This window comes from Podarcis pityusensis, assembly GCF_964106645.2.
Source record: "Podarcis pityusensis genome assembly, chromosome: 8".
Classification (NCBI taxonomy): domain Eukaryota; kingdom Metazoa; phylum Chordata; class Lepidosauria; order Squamata; family Lacertidae; genus Podarcis; species Podarcis pityusensis.
In genome coordinates, this window is record NC_138033.1 from 26726672 (window position 1) to 26745384 (window position 18713).

At 45.8% G+C, this 18713-nt stretch overlaps 1 long non-coding RNA gene across 1 annotated transcript; it reads right to left on the bottom strand.

Moving 5' to 3' along the window:
* Positions 1-4665: 4665 nt before the first annotated feature.
* LOC308483226 lies at positions 4666-15200 on the bottom strand. The gene is made up of 4 exons (XR_013989619.1): positions 14682-15200; positions 11619-11693; positions 8059-8124; positions 4666-5383 (listed from the first exon to the last, which is right to left on the bottom strand). It is a non-coding gene; the product is annotated as an uncharacterized lncRNA (long non-coding RNA).
* Positions 15201-18713: the final 3513 nt, after the last annotated feature.

The following is an 18713-nucleotide window of genomic DNA, read 5'->3' on the forward strand; positions in this document are numbered from 1 at the left end:
TCCCTTCCTCCTGGTCCTGGGTTTTGTCAGTCCTTTTAATCCCATCGATCTAGCGCATTAACCTGGTAACCTTATATCCGAGGCCCTTAAGTCCCTTCCATGTCCCTTCCGCAGCTCTTCTTCATATTCACCTTTCACTCGTGGGAACTCCAGCTTGGTAATGTTTTGGACCCTTTTCAACAAATCAGCCCCTTTTCCATAGTCCAGACTAAACTCCATGTAGTATTTAAAGTCATATTTCAGAATCCCTCCAAAATTGAGAGCCCCCACAGCTCCAAACATCTCACGGCCCCTTGCCAGACTCGGAAAGTCCAAACATCCCTGCATAGGGGGGTCTATCCAACCCCCCATTTCCAAATCAGTCCAAACTTTATCTTTCCTAATCTGGCTTTTTCCAAGTTCATTTGTCAAATCCAAAAGCTCATGTTCCTGCTGGGCCGCAGCTCCCTCCATCTCTGGCGCCCAAGATTGCGCAACATCCTCTTCTCTCATCTGTTCTGTCAGGGCACACTCCTGATTTAATTCCTGGGTGGGCTCCGTATAGTTTCCCACTGCCTGTTCAAAAATTCTGACCGCATTAGTCATCAAATCCGTCTTCTCGGTTAACTGTTCCAGTAGAGCATTTATTTTACAGAGAGCACACAACAGAGCTTCTGAATTCATTGTCCTACAAGGTCACAAGCCTTTTCCCACGATTGTAATCTGTGGCAGCTGCAAGCTCCCTGGAGTTAGTTACAGTTTCCCAGTCTCCCTCTAGGGGGAAAACTTCTAGTTGTTCTTGCAACAAAGTTTCTTTTTTAAGATATTTTGTCAATATTTGTTCCTTTAAAATGCGAAAGGAAACAGTGGAATCACTATGTTTCTCTTCTTTTAGCTATCTGTCAAAAACATTTGTCTCTGGTCAATGAGCTTCAAACGTCAGTCCTGACACCCCGCTCCAGGATCAGGACGGTGGAAAGTTACTTTACTTTAAACTCACTTCTGCAGGTTTAAACAGTCCGAAAAAGATCCCTCTTCTTCTCCTGCTGCCGAAGGGGGTTTCGAGGATTTTAAATGATGAAAGCTGATCCTTTAGAAGCGATTTTCTAAGCTCTAGTTTACGTTGTCTTTGCTTTGTTCTTTCTACAAAGAAACGCAAGGCTGACTTCCTGTTTAGACCTTCCCGTTTCAGTACCAAATTGAAGTAAATTTTTGAATCCAATTCCTTTCTGCTCACAAATCCTTATTTAAAGTCCAATTTGTTCAAAGTTTAAGTACTCACGGGTGCTTATTTTAGAAGCCAAATTGTCCCAGGAAAAAGGCAGCACTCTCTGGCAACGGCTATGCGGCTTCGCTCCACGGAAATAGCAGTTGACTCACAGCACTGCGCCACTTCCCCCTCTTCGCTTTGGAGCCCGTTAGTGGGTTCCTTTGCGGTTGGGGGGGCGCTAAGGGTGCCCGCCGAGTCCCATGGTCATAGGCTTCATCTGCCTGTGATTTTTGAAAGGGTCCCCGCTTCGCCGTAGCGGAAAAGACCCGTTTCGCGCGGAGCTAGTCCCTCCAGTTCAGAGGGAGTCCGCCATTGCCGATGGCGCCACCCCAGAAGTCGAGAACGTCAGAACCTTAAAGGGCCAGTGCTCAGGCCTTGAAGATGGGCACTCCCCCCCATTCCATAGCCTGGTTTGCTTCCTACGCTACTGGACCGATCATGTGCAAGAGAACATATTTGGCTCCTCAGGGGAAGGTGCTTGTGAAAGTCCTGTCTTTGGCCCTTTAGGCCCTGGGGTCTGGGAGGTTACTCTGGGTGCTCCTTTCTGACAGCCTCAGTTGCAGTCAACTCAGAGCCCTGAAGTGGACATGGCTCATTATCTGGAGCCTTTGCAGCTTCTGACTCAGTGGGTTGTATCCAATTCTAAGTCTACCCAGAGTAGACCCATTAAAATGAGTCATTAGGCTGGTGGCTAACAGACTGAGCACCTATGATATGGGTAGCGTTAGGCAAGCCGCTGTCTCTCAGCCTCAGCCTCAGCCCCTACCCAACTATCTCATTCCCCCTTGGTAGATGATATTGATGTGCCTGCCTTTCAGGGCTGTTGTAAGAATTTCAGCTAGATGATGCACATCTCTTTGAGCACTTGGAAGCACTATACTAGGGTTGCACAACCTTTGGGGGCCTGGGGGCACATTTGGAAATCTAAGGAACTGTTGTGGGAATCCCAAAATATCCATTTCTCAGAAGAAAAACTGGTGATGCTCCCCCCCTCCCCCCCAAAAAACCCAGGCAAAACCCACTGGGGCAGAAGGCAGGGCACCCAACAGGTGGCACCAGAGCCAATGATAGGCAAAGCAGGTGAGAGCAGACTACGGTTGGTGACGCAGTGCCCAATTTGCCCTAGTGAACTGGTCTCCACTCCTGCCGGGACTTCTCATAGACCTATGTTCCCATCCACCTTCCTCCCTATCTGACTCTCCCCTCTTTCCTTTCTAGTCTCAGATACTGCCCCTCCCCTGCCCTCCCTCTCTAAAAGGCTGGCTGAGGAGCATAAAGTCCTGGTCAGATGAGAGGTGCTTCAGCAAATGGAGCTCCTAATGCAAGCGCTGATGGAATTAATTTCAAAGAGGAGAACAAGCCTTCTAATATTAGCAGCACTATAGTTCAGTTTTTGCAAGCTCTTAAAATCACAGCCATTTCTCAGAGCGGCTGCCACAGAAGATCCTGCCAAGAGGTCCCTCCGTTTGCGTCTGCGCAACAGCCTCCATTCTTCCCTGGGCTCCGTTGGATCCGAGACCTTCTTCTCACACTTGCGTTTAAATTGCACGTGCGATTTGTATGACGTGAGCTTGTAATTTATATGCCAGAAGGTGAATCGCACACACCCAGCAAGCTGTTCAGGAATGACTAAGCTTGATGCGTACACTCTGCAACACCAATGGCTATACGTATGTTTTTATTTTTGCAGCCGTTGCACTGACTGCTCGATTTGTTCTTAAGAATAGTGTTAACGTTAACAACGACAAACCTTCTCCACCAGCACCTCACATTCACACACTTGCCAGCCTGGCCTGACATACACACTAATGCTGCTGATACAGCCCTATGTTGAGAAAATTGTGTTGTTTTTATTTTAAAGTCCAGGTTGTAACAGAACATTAAATTTCATGTGCAGCTGGCCTGCTCTCAACCTTTGAGGCCGCATGGATGTAAAACAACAGATGGACGTCAGCCGGCTGTTCTAGCTGGGAAGACTTTGAAGCTAATAATAATTGTAAACATCCCTTTTCATCTTCTTTTAATCCTCATAATCTCCTTTACTCAGAAGCCCAGATTGTTGTTTGCTCTCTGTACCAGGTTCCCTCCTCCCAGTGTGGCCAAACCCACATTAGCTCAGGAGATCTGCTTTGCTTGCTGCTGCTGAGCCCTGAATGTGGCTGTGATTCTATTTGCATGATGTTTTGGTCAGCATCAGTGTGGCATAGAGATTAGATTTCTGACCATTAAAAAAACAAGCAAGTTCCCAGCTCTCATTGATGTGGATGGATCTGTTGAAGAATGTGCAGGATCTGAAATGGGTTCCAAAGTACTAGCACCCTTGCATGGCTTACTTTCATTTCAATGGGGTTGGGTTGAGCTGCAAGAAGAATTTAAGCATGTTATGATACAATCATTTGGATTTCCCCCCCTCAAGTATCATAAATATATTTGGAAGGTGGAGCATTCAAGTAGTATTCAAGATAAACTGGTGGTAGAATCTGTCAGGAGGTTCAAAGAGCAGCACAGGGCTGTTTACAAAAGGGCTTTTAAACAGCCCTGCACAACTGTCTGAACCCCTTATGCAATGAAACAATCGGAAGGTCACTTTAAGTTCCCAGCTGTTCCTTAGAAGCCCTTACCTGCCACATAGATAGATACAGATATGGGTATAGATTTATTAAAAATACACTTAAAAAGCTTTTTTGTACTTTTGTAAAACTTCTGGGCTCCCCTAAGCCTTCCTCTCATTTCATTAGCCCTGTTTTGGTGGAGAAAGCCAGAAGGAGTCTGAGGAGAAGTAAAACTGCATGAAGGAATCACATCGTGTGCTGTGTCTATGGCTATAGGCCTCTCATTATCCGCCTGCCTTGCACTATGCTTAGCAAGGTCCTCATGTTTTCCACCAGCCTGGTATTGCTCAGGCCGAATCAGTCTAACTCTTTGGAAATCTATCCGCTTTCGACCCTCTAAGGAGATGTAACAGACCCTTGACAGTGAGATGATATTGATAGCTTTGTCAAGTCAAAGATAACTGCTTTGAACAAACATTTAGGATAGAAAGAGACGTTAGCTCCTCAACTCAAGGGCAGTCGGCTGGATAGATGTTTTGTACAGAATTCGATAGCTCAATGTTTGTGAGGGCAAAACATATACTGAAAAAGGGATGGAGGGATCTGGAACCAAAAATGAGCGGGTGGTGTAAGGGTTGAGCATCCTACTGCTTTTCTGCTCCTATGCACCCCTCCAGAAACAGTTTTGTTTTTAAAAAAATTCTTTTAAAAGGAGCATGGGGTAATGCTACACATTATCTTTTTGTAATTTCTCGTTTCGTCCTGAAAGATCTTTCAGTAAGTCTCTTCAGATCTATCACCAGGCCTGGGGAGAAAAACGGCAAAGCACAAACAGATCAACTTTAATCTAAGGAAGCTGATGTAGGTTAGCATGTTTCCAGGGGCACTTCCCAATTGTTATTTTGTGGGTGGGATTCAGCTGCAAGCTGGCAATTCAGGTTACTTGGTTCAAGTGGATTTGGCACCCTTGCACAACAGACCCGCTCCCCTCCTCCACACTATTAAGAACCATACTATTATTATTTATTTGGAGAAAGAAACACAACAGGTTAATGACCCTCAGAGCCCCTTCCAATTCTGCAATCCTATGAAATGCACTGGGAAGTTGAGATAACAATTGCTTGATGTGATGTTGTATAACCTCCCTACAAACAAATCAGAATGAACGCTCAATAAACAGGTCGAAGAATCATAGAATTGTAGGGCTAGAAAGTATCCACAAAGGTCTACCCCCTTCAGTCTGTAACAGAAAGCCATCCAAACTCTGTTCAAAAACCTCCAGTGAAGGTGAGGCCACCACCTGCCAAGGTAGTCTCTTCCACTGTCAAACAGCTCCTACCAACAGAAAGTTCTTCCTAATACTTAATCAGTATCTCCTTTCTTGCAATTTGAATCTTGACTGGTTTGGGGCCTACCCTCTGGAGCAGTTCCATCTTCCATGTGTCAGCCCTTCAAAAATTTGAAGATGGTGATAATATCACCTCTCAGGCTTCTCTCCAGGCTAAACAGACCCAACTCCCTCAACCGTTCCTCATATGGCTTGGTTTCCAGACTCGTTCCAAGTCACCTGGAAGTGATGCGTCTGTTAGACAAAATTGCAGACAAAAGTGCTGTAGATTAGGAGAAGTACACTAAAACAATGATGAATTTTCATGAGGTCTTAAAAATAATAATAATCGCAAATCGGTGGAGAATGTAGTAAGAACATGCTGGACCAGGCCAGTGGCTCATCCAGTCTAGTATCCTGTTCTCACGGCAACCAACCAGATGCCTCTGGGAAGGCCACAAGGAGGACCTGAGCTCACCAGCACTCTGCAGTTTCCAGCAACTGGTAATCAGAAGCACACTGCCTCCAACAGTGCAGGTAGAGCATTGCCATCATGGTTAGTAGCCACGGACAGAAACAGAAACAGAAGCTGAGAGAAAATGAAATGGACAGAATCACCCATCACTGCTCAAGAGGAAGACAATTGTCAAACTGAGAATTCTGAATGCCTTGGTGAGGCTGCTCCTTCTGATAAGCCCATGAACATGGCTTGGCACATGTAGGGGCTCCATATATAGACCAGAGCTCCTGCCCACATGAGCACCTAAATAATAAAATAAATAATAATAATAATAATAATAATAATAATAATAATAATAATTTTTTTTATACCCCACCCTTCCTGGTTTAAAACCCGGGCTCAGGGCAGCTAACAGCAACTATAAAACACTGATTAAAATGCGACTTAAAAACAGCATAAAACACAACATAAACGCAGCATCAATATCAATAAAATTCAGAAATCCAGGGATCATTTTGGGGAGGGGGGAACCCCCAGTCAGTAGACATCAAATGATCACCAGGGCTAACTGGCCACGTTGGTCCTACTAGGGCCAGCTAGGAGACCAGGGAAGAATTTAAATGTGGGGTTCGAGAAAGGGACTAGTGAGGCAACAGGTTTTTAAAAGTGGGAGTGTAAATTGGCTGACTACCTGACAAACCTAGCCCCACTGCCTTTATCTGCCCTTTCTCCAGCAAGTGGGAAGGGATTATTTGAGCACACCAACTGTTTGGGGCCTGTCACGGATGTTTTGAGGGTCATCCATATTTATGACACTGCAGAAGTGAGTAATAATTACAATAATCCAATCTGGCTAAAACACACGGCCATCTCTAGCAGCAAATGTGTTTTTGATTTGTGGCTTTAATTTGGGATTGGCTGGCTCCGGTTGTGTGCTGTTCATACATGGCGCTTAGTAAATCCATCACACACACACAACTTCTCCACTTCACACTAAATCCAAACCTCTGAAGGAGTTTTTTCTAAGAACAACCACCTGCCCATCAACTCATCCTCCCTGTGTTGTCTGAGAGCTCCTTAATCTGTTGAAAGCAGATTATTTCTCTCGCACTGTCTGTGGGAGCTGGTGGTGTATTTATTAAAAAGGAAAAAAAAAAGCCTTTATTACTGCTGCTGGTAGTTCTATTTCCCGTTTCTCCCTCTCCCCCTCCTCTCCCCTCCACTTCCCTTGTCTGCACCTGCAATTAATGGAACAAAAGAAGGTTAATAAAGAAAAGGGCTCCTGCAAAGGGCAAGCTCCCAGAAGTGGGAGGTTTTAATTAATCAGATGTAAATTGGGATATGTCTTAATGAAAGAAGCCCAATCAACCCTGTTGCTGGAGACATGCTGGGAGGTGGAGTCCTTTTACGATGGCGTTTTGTCAAGAGAAGGAAGGGAACAAGAATGTGAGTTGCTCCAAGACTGCACAATAAAAGTGGGTCTGCACTATAAAAGTGGATTAAAGCAACCTGTTGCCTGAATGCAACAAATCCACTTTAAAGAAGAAACAGACTTTGTTGCGATTAGGAAAGTGACAGGGAAATGCATTGAAAGGTGTGGAATAATAAACAGGAAGATGTGTCAACATCCTACAGGCAAACCAGGATGAATGTTTATTGATGTATAATCTTCCTGCTAAGGGATGAGGTTGACGCTATGGTCTAAACCACAGAGCCTGGGGCTTGCTGATCAGAAGGTTGGCGGTTCAAATCCCCACGACGGGGTGAGCTCCTGTTGTTCGGTCCCAGCTCCTGCGCACCTACCAGTTCGAAAGCACATCAAAGTGCAAGTAGATAAATAGGTACTACTCCGGTGAGAAGCTAAACGGCATTTCCGTTTGCTGCTCTGGTTTGCCAGAAGCGGCTTAGCCATGCTGGCCACATGACCTGGAAGCTGTCTGCGGACAAACGCCAGATCCCTTGGTCCATAGAGCAAGATGAGCGCGCAACCCCAGAGTAGTCCACGACTGGACCTAGCAGTCAGGGGTAAAGGGACCCCTGACCATTAGGTCCATTCGTGACCGACTCTGGGGTTGCAGTGCTCATCTCGCTTTATTGGCCGAGGGAGCCAGCGTACAGCTACCGACTACCTTCCCGCCGGAGTGGCACCTATTTATCTACTTGTACTTTGATGTGCTTTCGAACTGCTATGTTGGCAGGAGCAGGGACCGAGCAACGGGAGCTCACCCTGTCGTGGGGATTCAAACCACCGACCTTCTGATTGGCAAGTCCTAGGCTCTGTGGTTTAACCCACAGCGCCACCCGCGTCCCACACAAGAGTCAGGAGTACCTTTACCTTTAACCTTCCTGCTAACAAATCTGTCAGGAGCGGGCCAGCAGTAAGTCATACCATGCATGTTGGAGTGAAGTCTTTATTAGCAAGATCATGTTCTGCACAGGAGTGTCAGGCCTAATGAACACAGCAACTCACCTCCAGTAGGTCTTGCCCCCATGGAGCAGTCCAGGCAGGGAAGCAGAGCATCATGAAGCCACTTGCCTGCAAGAGGCATGATTAGAGTTAAGGACACATTCCAGCCAGGCAAAAAATAATAATCTCAGGGTGTGATACATAGCCAGTGAGAGGGGGCGGCCTGGGGAGAATTTTGAGGGCCATACAGAGAGGCCTAGAGGACCACATTTGACCCCAGGTCCTGAGGTTCCCCAGACAAAGTGTTGGTGCTGACCTTTAAAGCCCTAAACAGCTTTAGCTCTGTGTACCTGAAGGAGCCTCTCTACCCCCATTGTTCTGCCCAGACACTGAGGTCCAGCTCTGAGGGCCTTCTGGCGGTTCCCTCACTGTGAGAAATGAGGTTACAGGGAACCAGGTGGAGGGCCTTCTCAGAAGTTGTGTCCGTCCTGTGAAACACCTTCCCATCAGATGTCCAGGAGATAAACAATTATACGACCTTCCATAGACATCTGAAGGAGCCCTTTATCAAGCAGCTTTCAATACCTGATTTTTTATTGTTGCTGGATTCTGAAGCTATGGTCACATCTACACTGTAAATTTCAAGCACTCTTATAACACTTTAACAGCTTGGTTAGCAGAACCAAGTTTCATACATGGGACCCTGCTGCTCCAAGACTCCCCAGGACTCGAAGGGGGACTCTTTTTCCCCCTGAATCTGTGCCCTGCTCACTGGCTGGCTGAAGTTGGCATGGCAGACTACATCCTTGTGTCTGGACTGGGGCCACCACCCTTAGCAAACTACAGTTCTTTTGACGTGCTTTAAATGTATGGGGTGTTCACAGCCTGAATCTTTAGCCTTCCTCTTTCCCCGCCCTCCATCAGAACTGCTGATCAGGCTCTGGAAGACAGATTTAGGGGTCTGAGACAACGGGTGGTTTCTAAGTGCCCTGTGAGGTGTGAAGCAGGATCGGATAAAGTGCTCGTGCTCACCCAGTGCATTAACCCCTGTCTTGGAGCTCTTTGCAGTGAACAATTCACAGGCATCAATTACCTAATTGGTACTCTGCATCTAACCTTCGTTAAGAGGAGCACCTCCGCTGCCTCACTCCCGCTGCAAGCCATTCTCGGTTACCAATTTCCCCAGCTAAGCAAGAAGGACCAGCTTCAGGTCTGAGTGGGCCCCAAGCAAAGTGCCTTCTATTCACTGCCAGCGTTGTGACCCTGGGACATAGGAAGCTGTCTTACACAAAGCGATGCTATTGATAGGGTTGCCATATGTCTGGAATTTCACAGACATATCTGGAATACTGCAGAATGAAGCAGTGTCTGGTCAGAAATCACTAACATGTCCATGAAAATCCAGACGTATGGCAACCCACGTTGGCAGTGTCATTTTTGGTGATTTTTCTTAAGGCAAAACTAAAAAAACCTCCCCCCCCAAAGTTCAACAACTGTTTGAAACCCTAGCTACTGAGGTCCATCTAGGTCACTGTTGCCCACACTGACAGGCAGCCAGTCTCCAGGGTTTGAGGCAGAGGTCCTTCTTAGCTCTACTTGGAGATGCTGGATTGGAGCTGGGACCAGTTGCGTGTTGTGCATGTGTTGTATCCACTCAGCCACCACAGGAAGCTCATTTTCTTAGGAACATGGCATCATGAACTCTATGGGGATATCATAAAGTGGATGGGCAGATCCTGAGGAGAATTGGGAGGAGATAAAGGAGGTGGAGCTGGACAATCTGAGGAAGGGCCCTAGCAGGATGGGGGAGGTGAAAACAGGGGCCCAAGAAATGTCTGAGCCTGCTCTCCTTTCTTATGGTTTTTTATCTTATTGATTGATTGATTGATTGATTGATTGATTGAATTTATATATCGCCCTATACCCGGAGGTCACAGGGCATCCCCCATAAAAAAGAGCCACATTTTAAAAGGGTATGGGATGTTGATCAGGTCAACCAAAGGCCTGGTCCAAAAGGAACGTTTTTGCCTGGTACCTGAAGGTGTATAATGAAGGCGCCAGGCGAACCTCCCTGGGGAGAGCATTCCAAGGACGGGGAACCACTGCAGAGAAGGCTTGTTCATGAGTTGCCACCCTCCAGACCTCTTGAGGATTGGCCAGCCCTTCAAATGGAGGGCTGTCCTCTCACAGCTTTTCAAAATGGAGGACGGTCATCTGTAAAGTAGGGCAGCTAGTAGCTGATTTATGGCCTTCTCGGTAGTGGTGCCCACCCTGTGAAATACCCTCTCACCAGATTTCAAACACATAGGCAACTACATGATTTTTAGAAGACATTTGAAGGCAGCCATGTAGAGGGAAGCTTTTTGTGTCTGAGGTTTTATTGTGTTTTTAATATTTTGCTGGGAGCCACCCAGAGCAGCTGGGGCAACCCAGTCAGATGGGCAGCATATAAATATTATCATCACCATCATCACCATCATGTTGAGCAGCTCCACGCCATTAAAACTTTGCCTGCTGGCTTGCACTACATTTCTGCACATGTCTACTCAAAAGTAAGTCCTATAGAGTCCCATGGGACTCACTCTCCAGTAAGTTGGTATATAACTGTAGACTTATGTCCCAGAGTTTCACAGAGGGAAACAGGGGGTCACACCCATGCCACGTATTTAAAGCACACAGCTTCCTTCAAAGAATCCTGGAAACTGTAGTTTGTTAAGGGTTCTAGGAATTGCAGCTGTGTGTGCGGAAAACTACAGTTCCCAGGATTCTTTGGGAGGTGGGGGTGGGAACCGTGACTGTCAAAGCGGTATGATGTAGCTATGACTAGAGTCAAGTCTGTAATATTCCTAGTCTCTCACCAGGGCTTGTTTCCCAGCTCAAGGTTGTCCTCCCTGCCACTCCTCCACCTCAACAGATTACTCCATCTGCTTCGTGCTATATTCATGTAGTCAGAAACTGCTGGTCTTTCACTATTTTAAAAGTCAAGTAGGTGTTTGTTCTTTAGGTTAAAGACATGCTAGGAAAAGCATAATTCTCCTGCAGTCTGTTACTGGCAATTTAAAAAGCATCTTGCCAGCATGTGAAATTGAGGCAGGGACAGATCAGCCTATTTTCCTTCTGTGGCACTTGCACACACATTCATCCCTGGAGTCTGCTCCAACCTATTTTCCATGGATATTTTTAAAACCGCATCAAACATCTGCATTTAAATTGCATTTTCCCTAATATATGCATTTTTGAATCTGTTTTCTCCTAAAATAGGCATTTTGCATACATTCACCCCTCAAATGCATATTTTTGTATGCTTTCCTCTAAAATATACATTTTATATGCATTTCCCCATAAAACAGGCATTTCTCTATGCAGGTTTTATTGAGAGAGAGAGAGAGAGAGAGAGAGAGAGAGAGAGAATTTGTAGTTATCAATCTGACTGATAACTGCACTGTGAGCCACATATAAATTCAGGAGCTAACCATCACTAAATAGACAAAACAACAATAATTGCTCTTAAAGGAAAGAGCTTTTAATAGTACTTGCTATTTTAAAATCTGCATTTCAACAGATTTGTTTTTACATCATTTTCATTTTATTATATTTTAATTACTTTTAAACTACTCTTTTACCTTTTATATGTTTTTAGGTATCTGTGTTTTATCCATGCTTGTTTTATTTATTGTGAGTCCTCTTGAGTCTCAGTTCTGGGAATAAAAGTGGGATATAATATAAATTAACAAATATATCATATATAATAATAATAATTAAAAAAAAATGCAGTAATAAATGGTATGGAGAATTTTGATATTAGCATAATTGAAATAAGAAGGGATACAGCAACTTTCTGCATCCTTGTATGCAGGTTTAAACAATATACACGTTTGCAAGCAATTTCTCCTAACATAATGCATTTATTGTCTGAAATAGATGCATTTTATTCCTCACTTCCTTCTTCCCAATATGTGCATTTTCACACACTTTCTTTGGACAACTGCATTGCAAAGATAAATAAATTAATAAATGCAGAGGCATGCAAATCTCCAAGGATAGCCGTGTTTCCTTTCACATATTGTTTCAGATGGTGCAAATTCGTTAGGTCCGCATTAAAACCTGAAACTAAACCTGTGGCTGTGGACTAATGGGTACTGAAGTCCCACAGCATCCAGAAACCCACAGGTTCTCTCCCTATGTCCTGCTCTTCTACCTCTCCTGCTTATTTCAGTGGGGCTCATGAAAGACTCCTTCCCCGTGGATTGTGGCCCATGTTAATTAGCATGCGGCAATGGATGCTGTTTGGACCGTCTGCCTCCAGTGCCAGAACGCCACAGTCCAGCCCTGTGCATCCTGTTGGGATTTATAACATTTCCTGATACTTGTTTTGTTGCTCAACTAAAAAGCCACAAGCACTCTCAGCTCAACTGGGGGTGCCCATCACAGCTTGTTTGCAGATAAGAAAGGTTTGTGGATGTTTCCAGGCACTGGAGGCGGTTCTGAGGCTCTGTGCTTGGAAGATGAGAGGAGGAAGTTAGCTGTGTGTTGTCAAACATTTGGAACCGACTCCCTTGGTCGAGATCTCTTTGTAGCAGCAGCCCTCCCCTCCCCCTTGGCTTATCCTCCTTGATGTCCTGGCACTTAAGATGTCTATGGGGATGCAACTGTGTTGATATGCCTTCCATTCTCAGCGGGCCTCCCTCTTCTGAAGGCCTTAAGATCATTCCCCACACAACGTCGGTTTTTTATAAACTCAAGGAGGACGAAGAGCAGGCATGCGGGACTGGATGATGTGCTCCCCCTCCCTGCAAATGGTCTGCATCCATCATTTATCCACTCGTAGGACTGCCTGTCATTCATCCACTAGCCAAAGATTTATCAAGTTCAGGCCCATAGCCAGAAACATAATGTGGTGGTCACGCTGGGACATGCGAGGAGCTAAGGCAGAAGGGCCAGAACTGCTGGAGGATTTTCATGAGGGCTTTAAAAAGGGGGGGGGGGGAATCATGGAGAACTGAACTGAAGACCGGAAAAACAAGAGAGAAAAACCAAATCCGACAATTTCATCCACTTCTCGTAGCTGGAGAAAGATGCTTATATAACTTAACAATATTTAATTCCTTATTTGTTTCACATGAGTATGCATCAGAGCTTTACAACAACCCTGCATGGTTGGTTCAGCTGAGAGATAACCAGTGGTTTAAGTTTGGCAATTTGGCTTCATAGCCTGGCAGGGATTTGAATCCTGGTCCTTCCAGTTCAAACATGTATCTCAGACCTGCCAAGTGCCAGTCCCAGAGACAGTCCCAGGTTTACAGAAGCCATCCCGGTTTTTGATTTGATCCTGGAAGTGCCCCCTTTTCCTTAGGATGATGCCCCTGTTTTCATCAGAGAATGTTGGAGTTATGCAACCGACTGAGCCAAGGAGATAAGTAACTATACAACCTTTAGAAGATATCTGAAGGAAGCCCTGTACAGTATAGGGAAGTTTTGTAATGTTTTATTATGTCTTTATATATGTTGGAAGATGCCGAGAATGGCTGGGACAACTTAGTCAGATGGGCAGGGTATTTGTTGTTGTTGTTGTTAAATATGATTCACCTATTTTCAGTGGAGAAATGTTGGAGGGTATGGTATCTATGCAATGTTGAGAGCCAGGTTCACACATGGCGCTAAGCCATGGTTCACATAGGGGCCTTGAGATCTTTCTCCGGAGCCCAGGAAGTCTCTGAGACCTCCCACTCACTGTCATGAGCTGGAGACTGGCTATCGTTTTCTCCCTTCAACAGCGCATAGTGCTGAAGAAGTTAGAAGAGTGACATGCTTTCCCACTTCCTCTTTCAGCTAGAAATGGAAGAGGCAACATTACATTTCAGTCACTGGCCGGCAGGTCAGGAAATAACATGCTGATAGTGGGGGAAAAGAAATCTTTTTTTAAAGGGACCTGGTGTGAACCAGAGAGCTTTATTATACTAAGAGCTGTTTGGATTTTTATTTTTTTTATTACAAACCTCATTATTTTTTAAAGAAAAAAAGATCCATCAAAAATGTACCAGGAAATCTGTATTGCCTGCTGTTCGGTTAAATGGTTCACATCTTGTTGTTAGATGCTACAAGTCAATTTATCAGACAAACTATGTATCTGTGGAACAACTGCTTTCATGTCAGCTGCCCCCTGGGCTGCCAGGCAGAGAGGAGTGTGCTTTGTCAATTTGTGGCCATCTGTGCTCATTTTCTTTCTTTTTCTTTCATACCTTCTATTTTTTATTTATTTACTATTTTTATATCCAAGCAGCATTCATAACTCTCTCCCCCGCCCACCTCCATTTTATCCTCAGAACAACCCTGCAAAGTAGGTTAGGCTGAGGGATAGTGACTGGCCCACAGTCACCCACCAAGCTTTGTACACATCTGAATCCCGGACTCCCCAGCCTTAGTCTAGCACTCGTCACAGTGTCCCGTTTAGTCATGCTGGCCACATGACCTGGAAAGCCGTCTGTGAACAAACGCCGGCTCCCTCGGCCTGAAAGCGAGATGAACACCATACCTCACCATACCTTTGACTGGACTTAACCATCCAGGAGTCCTTTATCTTTACTTTTTTACTTTAATTTAAAAGTTGAGTAGATGTTTGTTAAAGATACACTAGAGAATATATATATATTCCTCAATATGTTATCAACAGTTAAAATAAATCTCACCTGCTGTAGCATATGGAACGGCTGGCTGTGCTCCAAATAAGGCCTTGTTGCTCCTGCGGATGCATTTATATAGGCATGTGACTGACTGACAAGGTGCAGGTGCTTGTAATTCAGTGGTAAATTCCATTCAAAAGGTCCGCTGTTCTATCCCTGGCATCTCCAGGTAGTGCTGGTCAAGTTACTGAAACCTTGGAGAGCCACCGCCAGTCTGTGTAGATAAGAATTCCCCAACCTGGTGTCCTTAAGATGCTGACAAGCTACAACTCCGTGACACCAAGCCCTGATGCTTGGTCCACCAAACTCAGTGTTGTTTACAGTGTCTGGCAGCTGCTCTCCAGGATTTCAGACAGGGACCTTCCCCAGGTGCATCAGAAGATGCTGGGGATTGAATCAGAGACCTTTTTCCATGCAGAGCATCTGTTCTGCACTTGCGTTATGTGACCTCCTTCCTTTCCAGGTCTTACACAGCTGAGATCCTGGGTCACTGGAGGCTTTGCCTGTTGTGAATGGAGAAAGAGAACATGAAATGATTTAGGACTAGCCCCATTCCTTTCACTGCTTCGCAGCCTTGCAACTTAGCTGCCCCCAGAGAGTCAGGTGCCCAATATATCAGCATTTTCCAGCCTGTGAGTTCATGACCCACAATGGGTCACAAGGCCTGTGCAAGTGGGTCACGGGCTTATAAGTAAACACCAGATAATTGCTTTCAATCCTTAACAAGCTTGAGGAATACCACTTACAGCTTGCAATTGAATCTGTTACAAATTGCCACCAAACATCAGAAAGGCTCAAGTTAACATTTGAACCCTTGGGAGCTGCTTTCTGCTGGCTGACGGCAGGTGCGGTGATAGTTCATCACAAGGTATTCATACAGGGAGTTGTTCTGAGTGACTTTTACAGCTCCCCTCCGATACACAGGAATATCCTGCCGTCAGATGGTTGGTGTTGTTTCGTTCCCATAACTGAAACTGTGAATAGCTTCGTAAGTACTATAAATATTGCAACAAATTTCACATTAATAGGGGAGTTATGTAAATTTTGCTTAGATGCCTCAAGTAATGGTTATAAAATAGGCATTCTTTCAGTTAGAATGCATGAAACTGACAATTGCCGAAGACCCTAAGGTCCAACATTCATGTGACAAGAAATCGATGGGTTGCCAAAGAGGTTGGAAACTACTGCAATATATCACACAAGAGTATCATGCTTAATGCATTTTCTTTGCAGCAGTTTGCAGCTATTGTTACCAGCATGCTATTATTTTTACAGAGGTTCTTGCTGTGTGTGCCCAAGGATTCAGTGAGATATACATTGTACTTCCTGTAAATGTGGCTGCTTGAGGCGAAACAGGAAGGTGCCCTCTGCCCGAAGCGTCGCTTACCAGTGGCATGCAATTGCTGCAAATCTTCCCAGAAGTTGCTGCAGCTGTGCAACTCTAGCAGCAGTGGGGTCCAGTCCACAGGATTCCACCACCTAAGGTGGCTGCTTCAGTACCTTTCTCACCCTGATCTGGTCACAGTGATCCATGCAATGGTTACCTCCAGGCTTGATTATTGTAACTCGCTCTACGCGGGGCTGCCCTTGAAGCTGACCCAGAAACTCCAGCAGGTGCAGAAAGCTGCGGCGAGGCTCCTTACGGGGTCCTTGCCATGGGATCACATTCATCCAGTGCTTTACCAACTGCACTGACTCCCGGTGGAGTACAAGGTCAGGTTTAAGGTGCTGATTTTGACCTTTGAAGCCCTCTGCGGCCTAGAACCCACATACCTATGGGACCACCGCTCCTGGTATGCCCTGTGGAGGATCTTAAGGTCCACAAATGACAACATTTTGGAGGTTCCAAGTCACAAGGTGGTTAGATTGGTCTCAACAAGGGCCAGGGCCTTTTCAGTACTGGCCCAGACTTGGTGGAACGTTCTGTCACAAGAAACTAGGGCCCTGTGGGACTTGACATCTTTCCGCAAGGCCTGCAAGACAGAGCTGTTCCACCTGGCCTTTGGTTTGGACTCAGCCTGACCCTTATGTTTCCCTCCCCTTATGGTTTTGATCTATGGGCTATTATTAAAATGAGGCTGCATTTTAAATTGTATTTTTAACCTGTATTTTAAGTTGTTTATTTCCCCCCCTCCCCTATTATATTTTTATTGTAATTTTACTGGTGTTAGCCGCCCTGAGCCCGGCTCTGGCCGGGGAGGGCAGTGTATAGATAAAAAATGATTATTATTATTATGGGTGGGCCGGCGAACCCTGTCTGGAGAGATTTAGGTTCCCCATCCCTGTTGTATGAAATCAGACCTTTGGCTTAGCATTTACCTCCTGACAGTGGCTCTTCAGGGTTATGCAACATCACATAACCTCCCCACAAACCAATCAGAATGAATGCTCCCTAAACAGTTAACTATTGTTATAGGTTTTCTTTAAAAGTGCTTTTGGTGCTGCAATTGTTTTTGCTTGTTTAATGTATAGAAAAACTGATTCGTACATTTATAAAATATCTTAAAATGAGGAAGAAAAAAATGACTGTCCGTAGAGTTGTTCCCTCCTCCTGTTTTTTGTTTTGGTGTTAGCCAATGTCAATCTGCCTCGTGTCTCTTTAAATTAGCACCCCATGCTGATCGCTCAGGAGGTGAGGATGCAAGACAGCGGGAGTGCAAAAGAGACGGATTGAGGTTAGCGCCAGCTGCAGTGGCAAAAGAGATTGACGGCTTGCTGTTAATAACTGCAAATGCTGTTCTTTGGGCTGATCGTTTAGCACTTAGAGTAAGATGGGGAGAGAATGATAATGAAGGGAAGAAAGTGCTTACTTTACCACTCTGGATTCAGGTGTAGGAAGGCTCTTTGCTCTTTACCCTGGCCCACATTCTGAACCAATCTTGGTTTCCCTTTCAGGTTGGACAAATGGTGGCTTGCGCCCATTGAGGCTGGTAGCATGGAAGGCGAGGAGGAGTAGTTGTGGGGTGTGAAACATTCCTAGAGTGTACATAAGAAGGGGGTGTCTGGACCAGCCAGTCGGAACTTCCTTTTTCCTCCTGGGCTGGGACAAACTTCCTCTACATGTGACCAGAGGTGGGTGTGACCTCACCTGTGCAGGTAACAAAATAGCACAGGGGAGGCAGCCATCTCTCTCTCTGACTCCATTCCTCGAAGAAGCAACATCTCCTTAGCCTGAGATGCTCTCTTGGCTTCCAACCAAGAGAGGACAAAGGAACTACCATATTTTTCACCCCATAGGGCGCACCGGCCCATAGGGTGCACCTAGTTTTGGAGGGGGGGATAAAGAATTCCCCCCCCCAGGCGCGGGGCTGGGGCGGGGGAAGCCCGAGCTTCCACCGACCCCAGCCCCCAGAACAGGCTGCTATCCGCAACCCTGGGGAGACTGGCGTGACTTCGCGCCGGGCTCCCAAGGGTTGCGGAGAGCTGCCCGAAGCCCGGGGCGCACTGTTCAGCGCGTCCCAGGCTTTGGGATGCAGGCAGCTCTCCGCAACCCTGGGGAGACCGGTGCGACTTCGCGCCGGACTCCCAAGGGTTGCGGAGAGCTGCCCGAAGCCCGGGGCCCGAGAGGGGTCGGTGCGCACCGACCCCTCTCGCTCTCCAGGCTTCAGCGAAAGCCTGCATTCGCCCCATAGGACGCACACACATTTCCCCTTCATTTTTGGAGGGGGAAAAGTGCGTCCTATAGGGTGAAAAATACGGTATCTCCTTATGGGATAGATTCCATGTGTATATATTCTGTAACCTACGTCTGCCTTCTGGGATCCTTCTGTGAACAGAATGTGAGTAAACTACGTATTTTATATACTTTTATACAAGACTGTTTCGTGTCTATTCTTTTAAGAGGGAATAAAGGGGATTACCAGGAAACTTATTTTAGAGGCTTATGCAAGCCTGGCAAAGATTTGCTGTGCAAATTTAAAAAGGGGAATGTTACTCTGCTAAATTGCAGAACTTGTTAGCATAAGTTGGGAAGGATATAATTAAACAATATATCCTCTTCTGCCTCCCTGAACATTCCCACAGAAGTCAGAGCCAGTA